This window comes from Micromesistius poutassou, assembly GCF_964030765.1.
Source record: "Micromesistius poutassou genome assembly, chromosome: 3".
Taxonomy (NCBI): Eukaryota; Metazoa; Chordata; class Actinopteri; order Gadiformes; family Gadidae; genus Micromesistius; species Micromesistius poutassou.
Genome location: NC_140273.1, coordinates 1,083,139 through 1,092,809, shown reverse-complemented (window position 1 = coordinate 1,092,809; position 9,671 = coordinate 1,083,139).

The window sequence follows — 9,671 nt, the reverse complement described above, 5'->3', positions numbered from 1 at the left end:
GGCTCTAATAATCTTTTCCCAACCATTACTTTTTTTTCCTCCTCTCTTCTATAATCAGTGGTTGGAAATGGCACTGGTTCCCTTTTTATTGTATTTATTTTTCCACCACCGTCTCTTTCTTCTCCTCGCACTATCTTTGTTCCTGTCCACGTAGCCTTCCTTTAGTGCAACCTTATCAACCTCTCTCCTCTCTCCCCTCCCTCCTTCCCTGCCACTCTCCCCCACACCTCTTCATCTCTCTTTCTCCATCCGTCTCTCTCTGTCTCTCTCCATGACCCTCCCTCCCTCCCTCCCTCCCTCCCTCCCCTCCCATGTCTCATGCTCGCTGGAACCCTGTTTGTTCTGAGTCTTGTGTGAAACTGTAGCGGGGGCTGTCTGAGCCTCTTACCAACCACACTAGAAGACTGCATTAATATTGCATGCCACTGTCTTATCGACCGCGGCCATGCCCGGAATACAGAGCGTGCTACAAGACAGGTTAGCGGATAGAGTGGCTGCCCCCGCACATGCACACGCATCCAGAATCACACACACACACACACACATACACAAACACAGAGCCGAGTGCAGCCCACGTGCACACGTACGCACACAAACACACACACACACACGCACCCCAGCACAATTTACGTGCACAGAAAAACAGATGCACAGAGATACGCAACCTAGCACGACCAAAGTGCCGACACACACACACACACACACACACACACACACACACAGATAGCGCAACCCACGTGCACACACAAACACATGCAGATACACGTGCACCCAACAACGACCAACGTGCACACACACTCACAAGCGGCGGCACTCACACACAAGCACAAAGAAAAATAAATCTCTCACTCGCACACTTTCGCACACACACACACACACACACACACACACACACACACACACGTCCCGACTCACACAAACACAGGATTATAGTTGCGAGGCATCAAGTTACTGTGTGGCTTAGGTGTCATGTATATTGTATACTGTGGTGTATTGGCATTGACCTCACCACAAAGACAGGGGCGATGTTTAATTGTTAAAGAACATGAATTATGGTCTGGCTAATGGCCTTGAGCCGGCAGATGAAATAAATCCCTGCGCCGCTATGGACCTTGTTCCTCTCATTCTTGCCTTAGATGCTAAGCTCAATTTAACTTTAAATCTCTATAATAAAACCCTATGAATAATCACATGCACACACACACACATACACACACACACACACACACACACACACACACACACACACATGACTCAGTTCTCTGACAGCAAGGCACGCTCTCACACACACACACACACACACACACACACACATACACGGTCCCACATATAGCAAAACTAGCTACACACACTGCATGTGTGTAAAGGCAGCCTTGGCTGGACCTATCACAGCTCTTCATATAAGCTTCATATGTTGTCTGTGTGAGTGGGTGTTTGCACTTTGACACACTGTTATAAGCTTGGGTACTCAGCCCCTCTGCTGAATCTATTCAAACTGAGCTTTGTTTTTCACAGGCACACGTGTGAATGGAAGTGCACGTATAGTGTGTTGGTGCCATTGAGAGGCCGCACGCCATTTTTCTCCCAATTAACCCTGAAAGCCTTGATTAATTGGGAGAAAAATGGCAGCGGCTGTGCATATTTTTGTTAAATTTTACTGAAATATTTCATTAGCAAATTCGCCTCTGAAACATTAATAGATGTTGTTGCTTCGCTTCATCACACTTGTTTTAATATTGGCCCTAAGACTGAGCTTGCATCTAATTGCTATACAATGAGCATGTGTTTTTAATGGGTAATTAAACTCTAGATGCTTGTCAGGCTTTGTAGTGAGCATTTCTGCTCCAGTACCAGCATGAAAAGGCATTTCCACAATCAGGGGACTGGAGAAACAATTACATGCCTGCAGCCAGCTCGACCACCAACACGAGGAAGGAACAATTGTTCTGTTTTTCTTGGGTGGTCTTGGAAAAGTTTTGAATACAGGGAAGATGACAAACAAAGTAGTCATAATCATTTATTATATTAGGGGCTTATGCATCGATACCGATTGCTGGGTATTTGGAAGATTCTGGCGATTCGAAACACATCACGATGCAAAGGTCTACAAAGGATTATACATATTGCATTATAATGCGATTATTTTGTAGTGTGATGAATTTCAATTAGTTTAGTGTTAATTTCTGTTCTCCATTGTTGTTCAATCTAAAACAACATTATACTCTCCTTCTTTGATGGTGTTTCTCCTGTTCTTCTAATGCCTTACAGTCTTAACCACGATCACAATGCTGTTGTGTTGTAGAATACAATGACATGACAACTAGGTCACGCAAATTAAGCCAGACATACTGCCGCGAACCATGTGTAAAATAATAGAATCGCTGCAACACGTGCAAAAATACAAGATCTATATTTAGTCAGTGAAGCAATCTAATATTGGGGGAAGAATACACTATATTCACTGCATCAAGTTTTCTGTCTCACCCCTATTTTGACAATGACTTTCAAAGGAAGGGCACGCTTACCATTTATGGTTTTAGGTGGGTGATGGATGCCAGTATCTGTCTACACAGCTATAGGTATCAAACCATACCTAAACAATATTCTGAGGATCATACAACTCACTCGGCCCGGCTGAAAGTCCACAATCAATAATGAACAAGACACAAAAAAGGAGAAGGCTGTAGGAACAAGAAGCACCATGGCTGTCTTGGTGAGAACTATCACCGGGGACCCGGCAGTTTATTGACACCATGGAGGGGAAAACGTTACAACCTGTCAGAATGGCATGCACTTCAAGGCTGGGAGAGAAGCCGAGCCAAACGTAAGACAGCTGCTCAGCTTCAGGTGAGGGGGAGAGAGAGACGAAAGGAGCTGGGAGGGAAACTCTGGAAAGGCTCTGGAGATCCAGCAGCTCGCCAGACTAGAGAGACACAGGGAGCTTCTTTGATGTCACAAAGTTCAGTTCTTATTGCGGCCAAGAGAAACCCACCCCCAACCCCCCCCCCCGGGTCAACGACGAGCTAAAGGAGCTAAATCAACTCAATCAAGAACAGATGGAAGAAGGGCTTTTTGGAGAGCTTTTGAAAAGAGAAAAGAATGGCGCTGAAGTTCTTTGATGGAGTCGAGTGCGGTGTACAGCTGGTGGCAACATGTGTCTGTGATGGTGTGCAGGTGGAAATATATATTACAGTAAATTATATATATTACTTTCATTCCCTGCGCTGCAAAAGAGGCACCAGCCACCTTGTGATCGGCTTACCGCTTGCGTCGAGGGAGACGCCGTGAAATGAGAATTGACTTTTGACCTTGTTCATTTCAAAAGCAGGATAATTCACCTATTCAACACTTTTGGACCCTTTGCCAATAGACTGAATGACTTCTCCACGATGCCTTTCAAATATTTTTCCGTGGCAAACGATGAACACCGCTGTATGACTCTGTGAAACCCGGGGGCCAGTTACTTTCATATCCCGATGAAAATTATGCTACGATGCTACAAATCCAGAGTTTGCGCCAGGCACGTAGGGGGCGGCATGTGGCTCAGGAGGCAGAGCGGGTCGGTCGGTAACCGGACGGTTGCCTGTTCCATCCCCGTCTCCTCCTAGCTGAGTGTCGAGGTGTCCCTGAGCAAGACGCCTCACCATAACTGCTCCTGACGAGCTGGCTGTCGCCTTGCAAGGTTGTTTTTTTTTGCCCACCACCACCGCCCCCTCCTCGGAGGACAACTTTATTTTTTCATAAAGCAATATATTTTTCCAATGCAATACAATATGATACATTACATTAAGTTAATTTACATGTTTGTCCTACCGCAACCATTTATGTGACCCTGGAATCATATAGCACCACGTATGAAGTGAAACATCAAACACATGAAACGCAACAAGGTAACAGACAGACAAGTGAGACGGAGAGACAGACAGATAGACAGACAAACAGACAGACAGGTGATGACAGAACTGACAGGCCGGGACTAGGCAGTTACGCATAGGGATGTATTCTTAGTAATTGAGTGGAAAGGTCTGTGAGTGGTCATGGTCCGGTTATGGGAAAGGGCTTTGGTAACACGCTATGTTTGAGTGTTGCTAGTGTGTGTCTATATGTAGAATGGTGAATGTAGGGGGGAAAGGAGAAAATATAGTTAAATCAAATAAATAATAATTAAGTTTAATCAATTAATGAATTAATCAAATAAATAAACAAATAAAGACAGAAAGGGGGGCAAGGAAAAGGGGGGGGGCTTATGGTTATGTTTTTGTTGAATTTAAAAATGATAGAAAAGGGGACCAGGTATTTTCAAAGGCTGACGTCGCCTTGCGTGGTTGACACCGCCGTCGGTGTGTGAATGTGTGCATAAATGGGTGAATGCTGGGTAATATTGTAAAGCGCTTTGAGCGGCCACTGGATGGAACAGCGCTGTATAAATGCAGCCCATTTACCATTTACCCATCAGTCATACGGACTCCTCATGTTTATAAACATGAGGCAGAAGAAGCATAGAGTTGCGAGGTGCTGAACTTTCACACGGGTAATGATGAGAGGGAAATGGACTGGCAGCAACGAGAGCATTATGATGTCGCCCCCCCCCCCCCCCCTCTCCGCAAAAAATGAGCAATGTGCCGCATCTCTCCTCCTGTCTGCTCCATCTCTCTGCGTCTCTGGTTACTGTGGCTGGGATACAAAGGCGGTGTCAAGATCACAGGATCCAGAGTCACCACATCCACCGTTTGTGATTGGCTGGAGCGCTGCGTTGTAATGTTGCTTTTGGAGAGGAAGAGAAAACCCTTATCTGTGTTGAGCAAGTGCTTTTTTATGGTTTGAGAAAATATGGTTTAATACCTAACAGTCCTTGGAGATAAAATAAAATATGTGCCTTAATCTTTGATATAAAGTACCCGTGGCCACATCTGGAAATGTTGATAGATGATAATTTGAACTCAGCGTCTAGATCTGATATCCAGGCTTATGCTCACACTTTCTCACATTCGTAATCTGCATTGTGTGTGTGTGTGTGTGTGTGTGTGTGTGTGTGTGTGTGTGTGTGTGTTTGTGTGTGTGTGACTGAGTGAGAGTATAAGTGTGTGTGGGTTTGTGTGTGAGTGAGAGTGTAAGTGTTTGTGTGTGTGTGTGAGTGAGAGTGTAAGTGTTTGTTTGTGTGTGTGTGTGTGTGTGTGTGTGTGTGTGTGTGTGAGTGAGTGAAGTGTGTGTGTAAGTGTTTTATGCCTTTCACAATGAATGAACACTCTGCCCCGCTTCCTTTGGTTCCACTTTCATGACCAATTTGCATATGTTAATGTACATCTGCATATGGATGTCCATTTGTGTAAATGCGTGTCTATGTGTATGGGTGTGTGTAGGTGCATTTGTTTGTGTGTGCATGTGTGTGTGTGTGTGTGTGTGTGTGTGTGTGTGTGTGTGTGTGTGTGTGCATGCCTCTATGTATGTGTGTGTGTGTGTGCGTGTGTGTGTGTGTGTGTTTGAGCATGTGTGTGTGTGTGTGTGTGTGTGTGTGTGCATGCCTCTATGTATGTGTGTGTGTGTGTATGTGAGCGTGTGAGCGTGTGTGTGTGTGTGTGTGTGTGTGTGTGTGTGTGCATGCCTCTATGTATGTGTGGGTGCACGTGTGCATGTGCCTGTGTGTGTGTGTGTGTGTGTGTGTGTTTGGGGACACCAGAGGGGCCCCGGGGCCTGCAGCCATCACTCTTTATGAGGTATGACAAGGTGAGTCTAGAGCATCTGCTCAGAGAAGACCTGGTCTGAGGACCACAGCGGGCCTGCCGATTCAAACAGTCCAACACACACACACACACACACACACACACACACACACACACACACACACACACACACACACACACACACACACACACACACATACATAGAAACACACTCACTCAGTCACTCACTCACTCATTCATTCAAACAGACACACACACACACACTCACACACGCACACGCACGCACGCACGCACGCACGCACTCACTCACTCACTCACTCACTCACTCACTCGCTCACTCACTCACTCGCTCACTCACTCACTTACTGCACTCCAGTGCCTTCATATCCACGCATCCTTTTACATGACCACACGTACGTGCAGAACAAAGACAGAATAGTGTCTCCAGACTCGTGTCTCCATCTGCCTGGCATAGAAGTCTGTCAACACTAAAAATGGACACAAATGCAAGCACACACACACACACACACACACACTTAAACACACACAGACATACAGACACATTATTTTACAAACACACAGACACACCACAGCCTCATGGACTCCCTCTGGTTAGTTTAACTCCGACTCCATTTTTATTGTTTCTCCCTGTCTCTGTCTATCTCTCTCTCTCTGTCTCTATCTCTCTGTCTCTGTCTGTCTCTCTCAGTCTGTCTGTCTGTCTGTCTGTCTGTCTGTCTCTCTCTCTGTCTCTCTCTCTCTTTGTCACCACCACCATCACCACCACCACCATCACCCCCACCGCCACCACCACCACCTCCACCACCATCACCACCACCACCACCACCATCACCCCCACCACCACCACCATCACCCCCACCACCACCACCCCCACCACCGCCACCACCATCACCCCCACCACCACCACCATCACCCCCACCACCACCACCACCATCACCCCCACCGCCACCACCATCACCCCCACCACCACTACCCCCTCCACCACCACCACCACCATCACCCCCACTACCTCCACCACCATCACCCCCACCGCCACCACCACCCCCACCACCACCACCACCACCATCACCCCACCACCATCACCCCCACCACCACCACCACCACCTCCTCCACCCCCACCACCACCACCATCACCCCCACCGCCACCACCATCACCACCACCACCTCCTCCACCACTACCCCCTCCATCACCCCACCACCACCATCACCCCCACCGCCACCACCACCCCCACCACCACCACCACCACCATCACCCCACCGCCACCACCACCATCACCCCCACCACCACCACCACCATCACCCCCACCCCCACCACCATCACCCCCACCGCCACCACCATCACCACCACCACCTCCTCCACCACTACCCCCTCCACCACCACCATCACCCCACCGCCACCACCTCCACCACCACCACCCTTCTCCCCGCTCCCCGCTCCCTCCCCCCTCCCATCCACCCACCATCCATCCCTCAGCTCCCCTCCTCACCTCCCCCCCCCGTTGCCTGTCTCCCCCTGTTCCCCCCTGGGGGAGCTGCCATGTAAGGTCCGCTGGAGAGAGGATGGACACAAAGCGCAGTTCACACCGCCTCTGACACTGGAATCACTCGACCTACCCACTCTCTATCCCACACGCCCCCGCCCGGCCCTGACCTAGCTTGTCAGATTGCAGCCCATTGCTTTCCTGTGTGGGATGTTCAAGCGTAAATAAATAATAAAAAAAAACACAGCATCGTATGGAGGGGTTGTAACGTCTCACAAAAACTCACCTTTGGGTTCGATAGCGTGCTGTGTTTGTGTCAGTCTGATAGATTCCCGGTGCGTCGGCGAAATAAGAAAACGCCTGAGAAAACGCAATCCCTGTTGAGATTTCCCAATTGCTTTGACACCGAATCCACACGTAGCTATGTATTGTGTCTCCGGGAGGTTGGGAGCGGGGTGCGCTGGCACGGGCACCCTGAAGGAACGGGATTATACCTGAGCTCTCTTTTTAGCCGGGGCCCCCAGGCTGCCAATCACCACATAAACACGTCAACATAAAACACATGAGACAACCGTCAAATACGCTCGCTTAACACACTCTTTACTCTGGAGAGATTTTAGCATAAACGCTCATTTCAGTTAAATACGGCACCATATGGTACTAATGTGTTCGGCTATATATTATCATAACGCGTTATGATATTACATTTTTACATCTTAGTAGGCTATATCGCGTTTCACGCTTTCAACGGCTAATTTCCGACGGTGACGAGCAAAAAACTAAACCGACAATTGTGTTTCAGAGCGACTGGCGGACGACAATGAAAAGACAACATGGAGTCTGGTTTGCGCCTGATGTCTTTGTCCTCATTGCTGAATTCCAACACAAACGTTTCCTGTCCTGAAATCCAACCCCCTCAACCTCCTCCCCGATGCCAAAGCACAGCTCCCAAGCCACCAGGCTGTCATTGTTGTTTCCTCAACCCTCCCAAAGCAGTCACCCTGCCTTAATACGTCCTGTCAAGTACCCGCGAAGAGAATCGGCTAAATTACAGTCATCCATTGAGCACTACTTGATATTTCCCAATTTGAGCTGGCGAGAGGCGTAGAACAATCCCCTTTTCTGTTTTCCACTTGGCCTGTCTTGGCGTCAACATCATTTGTCTGCTCTGTCTTGCCTGTAATTGTAAAACACTTCAAACAGTCTGAAAGGAGGGTAAACACATGGAAATAATTCCTGTTTTTTCCCTTCCCCTGTTTCGTTCATGTAAATAAGTAAAAAGGGACTGATTGCTGTTTTCGACAGTGCGATGATAAAGGAATGCTGATGCATGCCGTTGATGTGGTTTCAAAGAGCACTTGTGATATGTCAACCGTTGCGGAAATTAGCGCGTCGACTTAAGAATGAACGGTACATTAGTGAGCTGCTATACTTGGAAATGTCAGGCTAAACCTTCTTCGGATGAACTCGATGACAACGGAGAGCTGGATGACAGAGGCCCAAAAGAATCCATTGATACATCCTCCCATCAGTCTACCGTCCCAGCGACGGTTCATCGACCAAGGTAGTTTCCACGGTCTTTACATCTGTCTCTTAACGGCCCTTACACACCAACCAGATTATAGGTCGTCGGACAGTCTGGCGAGCTCGGTGACCTGAGTGTGTTCGGTGTGTGTGTGCTGTGAGATCGGCCATCGTCAAAGCCGTCATTGATCTTTTCAAGCCGTCTGCGTTCTTTTCAGCCGATTGCACGTGTCGAGTCGGCCATGACCAAATCGGTCCGACTGCCTTTTCTCGCCAGACTGTCCGACGACCGATAATCTGGTCGGTGTGTCGGGGCCTTGGAAGGAACACAATAAGGTCCAAAAGATCGAGGAGAAGGCACTGGTACTACTTAATTCATGTTAATAATTCATGGTTCTTCGTGTACTTTATGCGGAAGCAGTTTCAATGTTTCAAATGTCAAGCCGAGGTACTCATGATTGCTGCAGCAGCTGCTAGATGGATTTTTGAAAGTTCATATTTGTAGCTTTGTTTAAAATCATGCTGTACTGGATGGATTCCAGTGGATTAAACATTGTAGAAGATAAATGTCCTCTCTCACATTGGTACGCCTTGCTCTTCTTTGGTTTTCAAGTTGGCGATGTTCAGCTTCAAACCGATAGAACCCGTACACAGGTGTCCCCGTCCAAGTGTGAACAAATGTCACGGCTAAAGATAAAGTTAATACAAAAACAAAGCAATGATATCGCAAACTGTCTAAAGGTTTTCGCCGACATTCATTAGCGGTTGCTAAATACAGAATTAAACAAAATGGCAATACATGTAACGAGCATATTTGCTAAAGTGTGAATCTCAGCTGACTCTCACAGCCTTTTCATGCACAATGTTTTGGTTACTTAACACAACATAATAAGACTGTGGCACCATTGTCTTCTGAAAAAAAAGGTTGTCTCGCTCTATGTATCCCATTAGTTTTACAGTGTTC